Source organism: Octodon degus, unplaced genomic scaffold (assembly GCF_000260255.1).
Source record: "Octodon degus isolate 3935 unplaced genomic scaffold, OctDeg1.0 scaffold00029, whole genome shotgun sequence".
NCBI lineage: Eukaryota > Metazoa > Chordata > Mammalia > Rodentia > Octodontidae > Octodon > Octodon degus.
Genome location: NW_004524605.1, coordinates 287,344 through 304,271, shown reverse-complemented (window position 1 = coordinate 304,271; position 16,928 = coordinate 287,344). Strand labels below are relative to the sequence as shown.

The 16,928-nt window shown below is 38.8% G+C and overlaps 1 protein-coding gene across 5 annotated transcripts in view; it reads left to right on the top strand.

The window, feature by feature from the left end:
• The window catches only part of Cnot6 (CCR4-NOT transcription complex subunit 6), an 89,082-nt gene that overhangs the window by 2,427 nt on the left and 69,727 nt on the right, over nucleotides 1–16,928 (top strand). For 2 of the 5 annotated variants that reach the window (XM_023713084.1, XM_023713083.1), the window contains exon 1: nucleotides 14,560–14,581. The exons of 1 other annotated variant lie outside the window; for it this stretch is intronic. The gene's annotated coding sequence lies outside the window, so the exon portion shown is untranslated. Of the gene's footprint in view, nucleotides 1–1,927; nucleotides 1,951–10,637; nucleotides 10,783–14,559; nucleotides 14,582–16,928 lie in introns of those variants that run through there. 2 more of the 5 variants (XM_023713087.1, XM_023713086.1) reach the window with 2 other exon arrangements.

The window sequence follows — 16,928 nt, the reverse complement described above, 5'->3', positions numbered from 1 at the left end:
TCCCGGGCCGCGCCCCCGCGCCGAGCCTGCCGCGGGCGTTGATTGACGGCGGGGGGCGGGGCGGGCCCGCCGCAAGTTTGGAGAAGTGGCCGTGGGACTGTGGCGGGGACGCGCGCCCCCGAGCGCAGCGCCTCTGCCCTTCTCCTTCCCCAGACGTGTGTTGGGGTGTGTTTCAGGCAGGTATTTGGGGGCAGGGGACGGCATGGATTACAGATTAAAGAACACGTAACACCGGTGAGATTTGATTTATGGTATCACTGAGAACTCAGAGATGGTAGTATTTATTTGAGCCAGTTTTCTACAGCAGTTAGTGCCTTTTCATTTTTCAGCACGTTATTATCTTCTTCGGGAACTTAAAATTTTTTTCTTTTACTCTTTTTCTCCTTTACTTTCCTCAGAGGCTCTGCTGACCTGTGCTTGTAACTAACCTTTAACTGTCACAGCAGATGTCAGGTTCGTGCGTGGTCGTCTTGCCTGACCTCCTTGGGTTTGCTGTTACTGTTAGGCAGACGTTGCTGACATAATCTGTCTGAATTTGACTTTCTGTACGTTCCTGTTTTCCAAGTGGATTGTCTCAACACTGGTACTGAATATTTTTGCCTGCATGTGTCTGGGAATTTAACTTTTGGAGAGGAAGAGAGTGAATCAGTGAAAAATAAAACGGTGTGTAATAGCAAGTAGTTCTCACGACACGCTAATGTTTATTTACTACCACTCCGGAAACAAGTTTTGTAGACTGTAGGAGCTGCTGTGTTTTGAAGACTCTTGCTAATTGCTGTGAAGACAGCTGTCACACTCAAAAATGAGATGCCTTAGCATAAATTTTAAAGTTAATGTTTTTTTAGACCAGTGGTCTAATCCGGTCACCTTACTTTAAAACAAAATTGTTGAACAGTTGCTCATGTGAAAATGGACCTAGGAAGGAAAATCTTTGTTGCTGAAAGTACAACAGGTATGAGGAAAGGACCAGGTGTTGTGTGCAGATAAGAGCAGTGACAGTGAGGTGTAGGTGCTGAAGATTTTCTCTGTGGGGTGGGCAGGGTGTGTTTTAATGGATGGAAGTTATTTAAGATAGTCCTGTCTAGGCGTTTCTTTGGTCAACAATATATTTACTGAAATGACAAAAAATCAAATATTTGACTAAAGATGCAATATTTTCTTCTGAGACTGAAGGTTATAAAAGTCCTTTTATAATTTAACGAAGATATAGCTAAATTAGTAGCTTCTTTGTCTGCCTATTTAATTTGTAGGTGCTCTTGTGTTTCTTAAATTTTGTTGGCAGAGTAAAACTGTAATTGTTGGGAAATTCCTGTTTCTTACGAACAAAGATGAGTTTGGTTTGTACAACTCAGTCCTCATGACAAATGAAGGTGTTGTACAGAATTTGCCCACGTGCTTAAAATTTGTGTGTGCATTTTGATTAGTGCTTAGATATTTTCCTGTATCTATTTTAGCCGTATTTGTATTCAAAGCATAAGCTTTTTCCTTTTAGTGAAAGAAAAGGGTAATACTTTGTGTCAGGCATTATGGAGTAAATGATTAAGGCAGCTCAAGGCTTTGAGTCTTGGGAGGTGGGGAGTCAGAGGTTACGTTTGTAACCTTGCACAGGCAGTGTTCGCTGTTTGGGAAGTTCTGGTTTAAAGCATGTGTTTTACTGGAGATAACACTTGAATTTGTGCGTACAATGCTGTATGCACTTTGTCTTTTTTTTTTTTTTTTTTTTGAGACACGGTCTCGCTATGCAGTTCAGCTGGCCTTGTGCTCATCACTTTTGTAGCCCCGAGGCTGGTCTCAAACTTGCAGCAGCCCTGTCTACACCTCCTGAGTGCTGGCGTTACAGGTGTGCACTACCACGTCTGGGGTTCTGGAGCTGGCACAGTGCAGCCGGGATTCTGGAGCTGGCATAACATGTGGGGCTGGGGATCCAACTCAGGACCTTGCTCTTGCCAGGTAGGTGCTTATGCCTTTGAGCTATCTCCCCAGCCCCTGCATTTGTGTCTTGATTGGCACTTTATGTCTCCTAGCTTCTACGAAACTTACACCGGTTGACTTTTTTCTTGAACTTTACCTGCTATTCACTTCAAGAAGGCAGCCATCTTGCAACAAAATGTGCTTAATAAATCACTAGATGAAATTAAGAATTGCTGAATAAAATACAGTACTGTCTACATAGCCTAAATGCATTAGAATATAGTGGAATGCAGTTTGTTTTTTAAATTTTGAACAAGAGAAAAGGGTTGAGTCAAAGATGTGTGCTTATTTAGGCTACCTTAACTACCCACCTGTGGGCTTTGCCACTCTCATGTGTTTACATTTTCTTGATAAGTTACATGTCACCATATGTGGCCACTGTGTTGGACATTGAGAATTCAAAGAGGAATATAATTTTTCTGCTTTCTTGTCATTTGTAGGCTTAAGAGGTGTACTAGTTGTAGAACAACAGAAAAAAGAATGGCCAAAAGTAACACTAAATAAGAGCTTGCCAAACTGGGGTGAGGGCATTTCAGAAGGAACCACAACAACTAGGATTGAACTGAAGTGTCAGTGTTAGGGAAAGGCCAGTGGTGAGGTGCTGCTGGAGAGCTGGAGTAGCTTGAGAAGGACTTAGAAAGTGTGAGGTTTATACCTTTCTCCTAATGGTGAAGAAGGGGCCAAAAATCAAGGGAGCAAAGTGATTAGTGAGCACTTTGGCATCAATATAGAGAATGCATTGAGGTTACATGTTAAAAAAATCAAGTCACATTTTACATAATAAGGGCTCTATTTTACCTTGGATATGCTATCTCTTGAGTCTGGTCCCTTGTGTACAGGGCTTGAGGGTTCCACCCAATTGCTTTATGATATAAAGCCATTAAAAATTAATGTGTCAAGGCAGGGGGAGATAGCTCTGCAGTCTTAAGTGCTTGCCTGGTAAGCATAAGGACCTGGGTTTGATCCCCAGTACCCTATGCTGTGCCGGCCAGTGAGACCCCATACCAAGTAAAAAGATTTAAAGAAAGATTAATTGAAGCCTCTACAAAAAAATTAAAATGTCAGTATATTTTAGAAGTAAAAGCAGTCAAAACAGTGAAAGCTTTGAAAGTGGTACACATGAAAGTTCAGGTCTGAGAACTTGTCTTCTCACTAAAGCTTAGGCAAACTAGAGAATTAAACTGGAAAAACATAATGTTCACCAGAAGTTACAGTCACAGAGCTAGGGTTATTTATTTATTTATTTATTGACGGAACTGGGGATTGAACTCAGGCCCTTGGCGCTTATTCTACTGAGCCATCTCCCCAGCCCCAGAGCTAGGGTTATAATTATCCTGAAGACTTGTTAGGATATGGCCTATAAATGTGAAACTTTCTTTCTTTTTTTATTTTTTTTAATGTAGTTAGTACAGGGTCTACAGAGTCTCACTACACAGGTTGGATTTGTAGTGATCCTCCTGTTCTCAGCCTCTCAAGCACTGGGATTATAGGCGTGCGCCATCATGTACCCTCTCAGTGTGCCCTGGGGGCAGGGCTGGCACACCATGCTGGGGATCAAACCCCAGTCCCCATTGTCTGTCTAAGCAGGCCCTTCAGTCCACTGAGCTATCTGGCTGGCCCTAAGGGTCAAACTTTGGGTGAAGAGAGTTTTCTCTTCCATACATTATTAGACTTGGAATATTAAACTGTATGAAGCTCATAAAGCTGTTACAATCAGTCTTGCTGTAAAGCGCCTCATAGTTTCCTAAAAGCCTCTGGGCAGTGCACAGTTGTTTGATAGAAACTACAAGTCAGCAAAAAATAGAATTGGGGTGCAACAGTCAAAATTTGTCAGTGACTTTTAAACCAAGAAACAATAAAGATGGTAGCACATTTTTATGTATGTGAAGTAAGATCTTTTTATATAAATTGAAAAGACCTATTTTGTTTTTGCAGAGAGCTGTCAAAAGGGTTGTTGTTGCTGTGAGATCCCGAAAGGAGAGGTCACCAGAAAATCAGATGGAAAGTTATAATACTAGAAATGAATGATTGTGGCTCATAACACAGAATAAACTGATTTAATCAGTAGATGTTTTAAGGTGTGTCTGTTCTGTGTATTTCTCTACTGCTCAGTTCATCTGGGTGTTAGTTTTCTACTTTCACCTAGTTCTTTTTGTAGACAAAATAGCACATAAACCAATCAGGAATTTGCATTATACTTATATTGTTTCCTAATACATCAATCATGTTGAAACAAGTTCACATTCTCAACGAGTTACATAGAAGAACTGATTTTGCTTGAATACAGTATTTTAAAATGGTACTATAACTTGGACCCCAAAATACTTATTAAATAACCTATTCCCCAGGCACTGTGTGTAGAAGTAGTGGCAATCTTGAGAGACTTGTGGTATTTTTTCCTAGGTGAGGTTTGTAGTGGTGTAGAGAGAAAGAAAAAAAAAAAAAAAAGCTCTCATGAGGTTATGTGTTAATTAGGAGTGTATAAAACAATTTGGGCATACTTAGAAAGGAGAAATGAATTCTGCTCAAAAACTTTGAGCTGAGTTTTGAAGGATAAATAGGGCTTTGTCAAGCTGAGTAGGCTATTTCAAGGGAAAGACCTACCGTATGCAAAGTCAAATTATATACTATTAGGCTGTGAAGCATAGCAAGGATGAGAGGAACAGAACAGTTGTCAGAGGCCGCTTGGGCTTTTCTTTGCAAGTGTTGGGACCTCAGCCTGCCTCTGAGCATCCATTAAGAGTGTAGGTAGATGGAGGTGGGGACCTGGTGTAAGAGTTCATTTAGCAGAGCCCATACGATAATGTTCAAAGACACTAGAATTAGGGACCAACAAGCAGTGAGCTACACAAATAGTGACCAGTTATGTTTGATTCAGCAGTTCTGTGAAAGTTAGCATAAATGATGCTATATTAACTGTCAATATGACTTAACTTGGGAAATAGAGGAATAAGCAGATTTGGGCAAGGAAATTGGCAGCATTTGAGACTTGGACATTCAGGTCAACAGGTATAGTAGGTATTTGCACAGGAGAGTGGTGAGCAGTCAGTGTTGTTATATAGTTGGTATTAGAAGTTAGATGATTACTAAGGAAGTAGGTTTAAACAAAAGCTTTTCATTTTTTGGAAAAAATAAGGTCTCTAGGCTGGCAAGATAGCTCAGCCGACTAAGCCCCTGCTTAGGCAAGTGCAAGGACGCGGGTTCGATCCCCAGCACCACATGCCATGCCGGCCACACCCACGGGTACACTGAGCTGGCCACTGAGTGGTGGCACAGGCTCTGCTAAATGAACTTTACACCAGGTCCCCACCTCCATCTACCTACACTCCTAATGGATTCTCAGAGGCAGGCTGAGGTCCCAACACTTGGAAAGAAAAGCCCAAGCTGCCTCTGACAACTGTTCTGTCCCTCTCATCCTTGCAGCCTATGTTTCACAACCTAATGAATTTATAATCCCAGCAGATCCCAGCGTTGGGGTGGCTAAAACAGGAGGATCACAAGTCTGAGCTGCGTAGTGAGACACTGTACCAAATACATAATTTTTTTTAAAAAATAAGATCTCCGTTTGAAAGTTAGTTGAGAATTATGGATACTGTTGAAGAAAATAAAAGTATGCATGTACAGAACTGAGTAATACAAGATGGGAATAGGAGTGGTTGTTAGAAAAGTAAAAGGAGAACAGGAAGTAGAATATATTACAGATGCTAAGAGAGGTAAAAGTTTTCAGGGGTGATACGTGACCCCAGGTTTAGGGTAGGATAAGTGAGGCCTGAATGTGAGTTGATAGAATTTGGCGGCTGGGTGAATATAAGCAAAACAAATTTTTTGTGGTGCAGTGAGATTGTAGACTTGGCAGGGGAGGTTAAAAAGAAGGCTATAAAATCATATTTGGAAAACATGTAGAAGAGAAGGAAAGAGGGTGGTTTGAAGAAGTGACTAGAATGGAAAGAAAGTAGGGCATCTGTTGTTGACTTTTTTCCTTAAGTCTAAAATTTAGGATTTTTTATTTGAACCGGGGATTGAACTCAGGCCCTTGCGCTTGCCAGGGAAGTGCTTATTCCACTGAGCCATCTCCCTGGCCCCTTTTTTGGGGGGGAAGGGGTTAGGAAATTTTAAAGATAAATCACATATATATTTTGAAGCATTTCCCTGATTTTTATCTTTTATTGAGTTACATGAAATTGTTTTGCTTGTGGAATTGATTTTAAAAATAGAGAATATTCTTCATTTGAGGTGGAATTTATTTGTAAAATCATAATAGAACTGTCGATCTTCAGTTACTAAAAGATTGAGGTTTATTTTTAATATTCCTTGTACTAGCTTTGTTCTTACACTGTGATCAGTAGCTCAAAGTTGAGTATTTGTTGATCTTTATGTGTACAATAGTAGCAAAGGAATCATTAAATACAGTGATTTTTTTCCAAAATTGTTTGTTACAGATGTAAGGAAACAGCAAATTGGGACTGGTTCTTGGTACCCGAAAAGTATTAAGGCTAGTACAATGATACATTGACTGTTTATGTGTAGGTTTTTATTAGGTAGATTTTAAGTATGGCATGATTTATATATTATGAGTTCCTCCCAATGAAAGAGCAAACAAATGAAGGAGTGAGTTACAAAAGTTAAATTAAAATGTTGACTTGCTTTCAACTTCCTGAGAAACAAATTTTTTTCTTCCATAAGCTTCTGTATAACTGTAAGTAAACACTACTCCATCATAAAGCAATGTCTGATGGTTTCTTTCATTTATTATAATATTTTGGAAGTTAAAACTGTGGGGCATTTACAGAATTATCACTTGGTTGCTAGTTCCAGAGAAACTATAGAAACTCAGTGATACAGGAGTTGGTAGTCACAGAAAGAAAAATAAATTATTGAATACTAATGATGTGATAGATGCTGTGTTTTACATACAGGATTTGTGATTTAGTCTTCACACCAAAGTTGTGAGGGTAGATATCACCATTTTATAAATGGGAAAACTTAAGCCTTACTGATACTATATCGTAGTAGATGAATTAAGCATATTTTAAAAATTAAGGTGAGGTCAGTGAATACAATAGTAGACATTTTTAAAAGGTTTAGCAGGGCTCAGCGGGGAATAAACTGAAACAGATAGGAAAGGAAGCTGTAATGACCTTTTTGAAATTAGATAATCTGAATTAGCATTGGATGGATGAATAGGGGCTTTTCAATGTTTGGGACATTTCAGTAAGAAGCAGTAGCATATGCTAGGTCATGGAGGTTTGTGAGTGGGGCATGGGCACTGGGGGGCCCATGGTGATGCTAGCAGGCACAGAGCGGACAGGACAGAAGCACACATTTGTTTGAGGAGCCTGTGTTTCCTCTGTTTAACTAGGTTAACATACAGTTAGCACTATGGATGTATGGACTCTTCCAGCTGTAGACTGAAAATATTTGAAAATAAATTGCATTTGTACTGATCATGTACATGCTATTTTCTTGTCCTTATTCCTTAAGCAATATAACAGCTCTTTACATTGTGCTAGGTACTATGAGTCATCTAGCTATTATTTGGAATATATGGGAGGATGTTCATAGGTTATATGCAAATCCAGTGTTCTTTTATAGGAGGAATTTGAATGTCCTCAAGTTTAGTATACACTTGGGGGAACCAGTTGTCCTGGAACCTGTCCTTTGCAGATATTGGGCGAAGATTGTATTTGAGCTGCTTTTAGTCCTGTTCAGTGCCAGATTCCAAGGGGACTAAGAGGAACAAGATAGAGTTTTAGGAATATGAAATGTTTTTAGTAAAATCATTAAGGACAGTATAAAGGTAGAGGAGAGTAGAAGAAAGAACTTGGATTTGAGACTGTTGGAATAGCTCAGATAAGAGCTGAAGGAATTAAGGCAGGATGTGAGAGATTGAGAGGTAAAATGGCTGAAATTGGTGACTAAAATACTCATTTTAGCTTGAAAAGTGGGTTAGAGTGTTAAGAGGACTGGTGAGTTTGAGACCTATATGCTAATTTAATCTTTTAGTAAGGTTTGTTTTGATTTAGTAAGATTCGTTTTGATACTTTGTTTCTTTTGCTAGCATCTTTTCTCTATTCTTTGCAATTTGCGTACAACCAGTATCTTCACATACAGTCATCACCTGTTGTGTAGTTTTCAGCTGTTTATAATACTGTAGCTCCAAAAGAGGGTTAAAGTTTAACCTTTGTTTTTTTAGGCAAGAACAGTCATCTTTTGCAGAAGTGATCATGTTATTTTGTGGTTTATTGTTTTTGTTTTCCATTAGAACATTAGCGATGGACATTTTGACACGAAGGGTAGCTCCTGTATCAGGGTTATCATTTGTGTAAACTTTTAATTGTCCACCATGTGGTAGAATCCTAGGTGGGAAGAGAAGAAAATAAATGTGATGAGTTTAAGGGGAGGGATGCAATGAGAGTACAATTACTCTGAATTGAAATTATAAAAAGATAGGGGCTAGTGGGATAGCTCAGCAGACTAAGCACCTGCTTAGGCAAGTGCGGGGACTGGGGTTTGATCCCTGGCATTCACATCTGTGCCGGCCTCATCCTTGGGCATGCTGAGCAGGCCACTGAGACTGGGCATGGTGGTTCATGCCTGTAATCCCCGCAAATCTCAGCATTGGGTGGCTGAAACAGGAGAATCACTATGAGTCCGAGCTACGTACTGAGATCCTGTACAAATAGATATAAATAAATAAAGGACTGGGATTAGTCCAAAGGGGCCAACATTAGGCTCATATTGTGTTTCTAATTTGGAGGATTCAATTAGTATACTTGTTAAAACAGGTTACGAGTAGTTTTTCAGAATATGGTAGGTGTGTCGGTCAGTACTTACTAGAGAAACATGTAATGTACAATATCCAAATATATAAGAATCCACAAAATTCTTGCCAGTCTTGTAATGGCCTCCCACAGAGCCAGATATGGAAGAGTGCAAAAGGTCTGTGTGCATGCTGGAGACCTGCAGGATCCATAGTGTCCTGTGCAAGTCTGTGTCAGGAGGCCAAAGGGTCTGCAGTGGAAAGCTCCAGAGTCAATGCTGAAAGCCAGGAGATGGTGTCCAAGGTGAACACAAGGACTGTGCTTCTCCCCAGGAGCAGAAACAGCCTTTCTTCTTTTCCCTTTTATACCGTTCATATGGGAAGCCACTGGTTGCTGTCTCTCATGCTTGACAAATCCCAGCAAATCTCCAGTAAAGTCCCTCAGCTGCACCCGAAACTATGCAGATCCAGTTTAGTTAGGCATATCTTACTCAACTTGATACAGTTAACTATCACAGTAGACCTGCCTCCCCAGGCAAAATTTTAATATAAAATTTCAGAGTTTTCCATTTAAAAATTATCAAATTATGTTTATGTGACATTTCAGATGTCTTACATGTCTTGGTAGAAGCAAGATGCAATAAATTAGTGTTCATTGTTACCTAAAAAATTTCAGTGTATCTGTGAATGATATTTAAAAAGTGAGTGTTTGAGGGAGGTGGATATAACTTTAAGATAGTGCTTTGGTGACTTTTTTTGTAAAAATGGGAAATAAGGTTATTTTTTGATATGTGTAATTTGATTTCTTTTGTTTCCTTTCTTTTTATTGAGTATAACAAAATGATGTTTAAGATGTACAACATGATTTGGGAAACATATGATGTGAAGTAATTACTATAAGCAAGTTAATTAACATTCACTTCACATATAGCACTTCTCATCACTTAGAAAAGTTTTATTTAAAAAAAAGTTTTCTAATAGCATAAGTAAAAAATACTGCATTCTTACACAGAAAATTATGTTCAGCAAGTTACTTGCAGAAACAGAGTTAAATGAACATTCTAGACTTTTCTTGATGTCTATATTAATGTACTTTCCTTTCCATTTTCTCTACTTTCCTACTTTCTATTCCACCAAAAGCATGGCCTGGTGCTCTTCAGGAAAAAGGAAAATAGTATGATGGTATAATGTATTTGCAACAGATGGTGTTACCCTCATATGGGGACTCTAGAGGATGTCATGCATCGCAGAAAACCCACTACACTGCTGGCTCTTGGAGAAGAAGTTGAAAATGCATGTGCAGCAATCTCGATGACCAAGGTTACCCAAGCATCCTCTTACCACGCTGATGAATGGCTAGAAGCCGATGGCCAGCACTTTGGGCACCTCTTGTTATTGTAGAGCCAAAAGTAACTTATATTAATCTAATGATGTCTCAGTAAATTTAGTGTTAAAGTATTTGTGCAAGTTTTTCTTTTCCTGAAGTGTGTCTGCATTTTTGTGGTAGACTGTATTTTAAAATGTATAGATTTTTTTAAATTTTATTTATTTAAATTTGTGTGTGTGTGTGGCCAGCTTAGCCCACCAGGGGGTGGGGCTGGCTGGCATGTGGTGCTGGGGGATTGAACTGCGGTTGCTGTGCTTTGCTAAGCTTGTTCTAATTAGGTGCTTTAGACCACTGAGCCATCTCACCAGCCCAAATGTATAGATTTTTATTGAGCTCTTATCACAGTAAGGTTTCAAAATAATGGGCTGAGTTAAATTTAGCATAGAATTATTGGGAAGTGATTGGAAATATGAGGTACATTGTATTTTGATGTACATCTCCAAGTGAATTTCAGAATAATTTTTGAACATTCAGCAAAACTATTGTTTTACCTAGACTTTTTTTTGTATTTTAGGGAAGGGTCTACAGGGCATTCAGGGTCTCACTACTAGATTGGACTCATAGTGATCTGCCTGATGTCTAAACTTTCTTAAATGGACAGCATTCAAGATTGTATTTTAGGAAGAAAGAGGGTAATTAAGATCCACAGTGGAGGCTGCATTGGGTGAGGGAGAAGTACTAAGAAGCTTAACCTTGACGTATGGGTGAAATTTCATTTTGCAAATAGTGTAATTAATGGTTTGGTGGTAGGAAAATGAGCATATCTGAAGGATGGCTGTTTCTCTGCTAGTGGCATCGGTAGAGAGATAAGCCATGCATGGTACACACATCTGTGAACCCAGCACTCTGGCAGTTGAGGCAGGAGCTTCACAAGTTTGAGCCCAGCTTGAGCAGTTTAGTAATTTATTTTAGCAAACCCTGTTTCAGAATACTATAAAATGTATAGAAAGGGGATGTAACTTAGTGTGAAGCTCTTGGGTTCAGTCCCCAAAACTGGGTGAAGGGAGGGAGAGAAGGTAGGTTACAGAGAAAGAAGTATTGGTGGGGAGAAAAGTTGGCAAAGATAGGTAAAATTCTGAATTGTGGAGCCTGAATTTGTTTTCTAAGCAGTAGAGACCTTAAAAGGAAGTAGAGGAGATGGTAAAATCATTTCAAAGCTGTGCAGAACCAGAAACCCGCAGGAGAGTTTCTAAGCACAGAGGTAGGGAGATCATCTACATTTTGTTTGCTCCTGAGTATCCCTAAAGGAAAAGGAATCCTTTCCTTGCTCTCAAGACAGGAGTAGTTTCACAGTTTGGAGCCAAGCACTCGCTGGAGTGCCACGGCTACCCCGTGACTCCCCCAAAGAGGGTAAAGGGAGGAACAGTCTTACTTGATGATTACATTTCAAAAGGGTGGATATTTGATCCTTAGAAACTTTTTCAGTTATTGTAGTCAGAAGTCTACAAAGGATGGCTCTTTTTACTGAAGTTTGCAGTTAATTAAAACACATCTTCAGGAAGAATGGTATGTAGATTAGTTGTACTTGTAAAAGAGTGGTGGCTGTAAAAATAAGGGTTATAGTATGGTTACATTATTACAAGATGTTTGCCCTCCAAGGCTTAAACTTTATTCTTAACTCATTATGCCGAATACATGACGCAGAAATGATTGTTGAATTGCTTTTGAGTTTTTCTTCTATGAAAACCTGGTGGATCGATTCATTAATGTAATATACTAGGCAGTACTCAAGACACTGGGAAATACTGTACAAGCTGCCCGGAAAGTGGGTTCTCTAGTAAACGTTATTATGCCCCGAAGAGAGTATTGAACGTGTATATTTGTTGCGGAGGACTCACAGAGGCTAGGATATGTGATTTTGAGTCCTTGTGGTGGTTGAGTAGGACTTCAGGATCCAAGTTGTCCTTGATAAAGAAAGCAGCATTTGGCTTGAAGACAGAGCAGCTGTGTGTTGTGACCTTAGCATTACGTCTGTGCCCGTGATGCACCTAATGGTTTTAATCTAGTTTTATGTTCCTTGCCTGAGTAATGTTCGGTAGGAATTAAAAAATGATTGATTTGTACATTGTCATGTTCCTTTTTTTTTTTAATCAAACCCTGTTTCAGAATATTGTAAATGTATAAAAAGGGGGTGTAACTGAGTGTGAAGCTCTTGGGTTCAGTCCCCAAAACTGAACATAGTCCTCTTCTGGAGGGTTGGCCACTTAAATCTTGGGAGTTTAATTGCTGCCTTAAATATTGGCACGTTGTACACAAATTCCCCCTTGCTCCTTTACCTTGTCTTTTTTACTACTATTCTGCTGCTAATTCATCATTTCCATTATTGCCAGTTCTTGCAGCACAGATAAGATCATGTTATTTATTACTAAATTCCATGTTATTTATTTGTGAAATAACATTTATTATATAATAAAATAATATTCCATGTTATTTAATCCATGTTATTTTAGCTTTTTAAAATGTGATCATAGGTTTTCATTATGTTTCAGTCCATTATAATTTGTTTTGCTCAAATTATCACAGCTTTGGCCAGTGAGGAAGATCCTCTCTAGCTGATTCCTGTGTTATGCTGACACGATTACTTCATTAGATGTAGCTTTTTGGCACTGAAAGATGTTCCATTGTTGCTCTTAGTCTCATGCTTATTCACTCTTGCTCTCTGTTTCCGTCTTACTGCAGTAAGGGGTTTGAACCCAGAGGCTGCGGGCTGAGTCACACACATGACGCTGACACCAGCAAGGCTTCACACTGATTTATGCCCCCAGGCATTATGTTATATTGTGTTGTTAGGTTGTTTTGTGTTTTTTTTTGAGACAGGATCTCACTAAGGTATTAGCTTCAGGCTAGTCTCAAACTAGAGACCCTTCTACTTCAAACTCCTATAGTACTGAGATACAGGCTCATTTTATACATTTCCTGCCCCACACTAGCAATTACCTATTTTACAAAGAACTTTGTTGTCTTGGTATAGTAGGTCTCTCCAGCCCTTTTCATGGTTTCTCTTTTTGAGGGTACAGTTATCCATGATCAATCATGGTTCAAAATAATAAAGGAGGAGCCAAGGATACAGCTCAGTGGGGGTGCAGTGCCTGCCTGACAATTCCTGGTGTGGCCCCCCCCAAATAAAGGAAACTTCCAGAAATTAACCCTTCATATGTTGTAAGTTGCAAACCATCCTGGGTAATGTGTGATGAAATCTTGTGCCATTCCATGCTCAGGAAGTAAATCCGGTATATGCTTTGTGTATATCTCCCACCTATTAATCAGTGAGATATCCAAATATGCTGTCATAGTCTCACAGAGCTAGTGTTCAAGTAAAACACTTGTTTAATGTTTTGAGAATGTGGGAGTAGTGAAGCTGATTTGCTTGGTGTCAGGGGTTATAAAGTACTCATTTAAGTAAAAGGTGAAAGTTATTTACTTAATTAGGGAAGAAAACAATTGGTTGGTAAGGTCTGTAAAAGTAAGTCTTTTTGGGATTGTGAAGAAGGAAAAAAAAATTTATACTGTCATTCAAACTGCAAAAGTTATAGCCACAGCATATGTGATAAGTGCTCAGTCAAGATGGAAAAGGACTTAAAGTGTAAGGGTTAGTGGTAGCCACAATTTCAGATGTACACTGGGGTTTTGGAATATATTACCTTACAGATAAAGGGGGGAGGGACTTCTGTATTAAAGTACTATTTCTCTAGAGGTAACATTGCTTTCTGGAACTCTTCAGTGAATAGTTAAAAATCATGAGTTTATATTGATACTCCCAAATCACTTTAGTATTAACGTTTTTGTTTAATTTCCTTGACTATTAAAAGTTCTCTTAACCAATGTTCTTGGTTCCTGACATTGACATAAGCACTTGTTTAATCTTAGAAAAAATTGAAATAGTTCAGTGTAATACAGGTAGCCTACTTTATCATCTTTTTCACAGCTGCTTAGGTGTGTGCTAACTTATTTATATATTCTTACTAGGTGTCATGTAGGTTGTTCGCATTTTTTATCTGTCACAAATAATGCTGCTGTAATAAGTACTTATTTATACAAGGTACATGGGTTGTGTAGTGGTTGATCCACTGTATCAACTTGAGAAGTTTAGGAGCTTAACTAAATTGGCCCAGCAATTCCACACTCTAGGGTGTAGAAGAGCCACTCTAGGGTGTCTCATCACTTAAACGATGTAAAAGGGAAATGAAAGGCAGGGGGTTCCATTTCTTCAGAGGAGTTCCAGTCTTTGCCTTCAGCTTGGACATGGTCTCCTGACTTCTACCACACATTCTTCGGCTTCCACCTTGGATCCTTCAGTCTTCTGGTGTAGATTCATTAGCCTTCCATTGGCAGACCCATCAGCTTCCTGATATAGACTTGTACGGAACACTGCAGTAAGGTCCAGACCTTGGACTGAATGAATCCTTCAGTCTCCAGTGTGCAGACACTCTGCATGCTTCCTTACCCAACTCTGGCTGACCCTTGTAAGCCAGTTTTGAAATTTCTTATACATTTGTACATTTTGTGTTATTGTGTCTGTCCCTCTAGTAAAACCCTGACTGATACAGGTTGTATGTTTGCTTGGTAATTGTTTGAAAAAACTTCCTTTCATCCATCCACATGCAAGACCAAGTGTTTGAATAAGGGTTTTTTTTTTGTTTGTTTGTTTGTTTGTTTTTCTTCCTCGAATGCCTTCAGGGCACTTTTGGCCAGCGGGAGAGTTGTGAGGTTCGAACTCCAGGAACCTGAGGCTGACAGCTCTGTGGAAGCAGCCACTTAAAGGACTGAGCTAGGGCCAGGCCCCCCCAAGTGTTTGAGTATAGAATACTTTTGAGGTAAGATTCATATAAAATTAAATATAGTTGGTATAAAATTAGTTACAGTGTCAACCTAAAATTAACAGAGTTCTCTCCAAACTAAAGGCAGTTTCAGTCCGGGACATGCATGCCGTGATGGACTGTAGGCATGGCTAAGGTTTTGGGCAAGATTTTAATGAAAAGAAGTCCGCTCAGCTGTGTTAATGACCATTGGTTATGGGGCTTGTTGCAGTAGTTGGTGGTAGCTTACTGGTGACGATGGCTGTGTAGTGTGTAAGCAGCTTACCTGGATTATGGTACTTTTCTCCTTAAACTGTATGTTCCAGGACTCTCAGTGGATGCTTGAAACTTGAGTTTTATATATACTGACTTCACCTATATAGTACATATATAACTGTGATGAAGTATAATTTATAAATTATAAGTTAGGCATAGTACAAGATTAACAACAAACTACACCATTACCTGGAATTTATTTTTCCTTTTTATGGAGAACTTTTACCTTTTCGTTTAAGGGATGCACTTTGTAACATTTCTTGGCATATCCAAATTCTCAGCATTACTATTCTTGCTGTTTGGGGAATTCTTAAGTACAAGGATTACTTGGCCAGAAGCATTGTCACACATACCACAACAGTCAGTCTGATGTTCGATGGTTACTGAGTGACTAGTAGGCAGTAGTATGTACAGCATGGACATAGTGGATGCAGACGTGACTCATGAGGGCTGAGCAAGGGTTGGCCACACTACTCAGAGCAGTGCACAATTTTAAATCTTACCAGTTGTTTTATTTCATTTAGTGTTTTTTATTTCATTTTGCATAATTATTTTGTTTATTCCGGTTAATTTCAAGCCATGGTTGGTGAGTAACTGAAACTGGGTAAGTTAGTACTGCTATACTGTGGTTTTGAGGAATTTCTTAGGTAGTTCCTGTCAGAGACATATCTAAGTATGTGAGGACTCCTCTCTCATGGCCTTCTAGCTCCATTTTGTTAGGGTTTGATTTTTTTCCCCCATAATTTTATTGAGAAATAGCAGTGAGACAGTTGCAAATCAAATTGGTAGGACAGTTTCAATAATTAACACATTGCATACTTTCTTCCTAATGGTTATTTGCTGTACAAGATGCAGACATGATAACCTATTTACAAACACTATTGGAACAAATCCCTCTATACATTAAGAGAATATAACTATATATCCTAACCATTTTGAATACACAGATACAAAATGGACATCTGCCTGTATCCCTTTTTTTGTTTAATTCCATCATTTGAATATTATAGGTGTGTTAGGGTTTGATCTTAATGACTCCATTTTGATAACTTACACAGAATGAACTTTAACTCAGAATTTGAGTTTTGACTTGCATATATACCCATATAAATTATACCCCAGTTAAGATATCCAATATCAAAGTATAACCAGGGTTGTCATTTTTATCACTATAAATTCATAGAAATGGAGTCCCTTTGAGGCCTCTGATTCAGTTAATGTTTCAGATTTATCCATATTTTTATGTGTACCAACAATTCATTGTTTTTTGATCAGTAGTTAGGTTATACTAAAATTTAATTGTCGGTTTATTCACATATGAGTCTAGTGTACATCATTTATGAGTATATCTTCAAATGGCATCCACTTATATATAAAGGCTTCGAGTTTATCATTTGTATAGCTGATTAATAACACCATTGTATAAAAATGCCACATCTTTTTCTCCATTCCTCAGGTGACGGGCATCTTGGTTGTTTCCAAGATTTGGCTATCACAAATTGTGCTGTATAAACGTAGGTGCACATATATCACTATGATAAGGTGATGTTTTCAGTTCCTCTGGGAAAATTTCCAGTAGGGGGATAGCTGGTTTGAATGGGATTTCTAGTCCTAGTTTTTTAAGGAGTCTCCACACTGATTTCCATAATGGTTATACCTGTCACTTTACCATTAATGAACATTTTAGTTGTTTCCATTTTGGAAAACTTTACTTGATGTTGTGAACATTTTTTTTTTT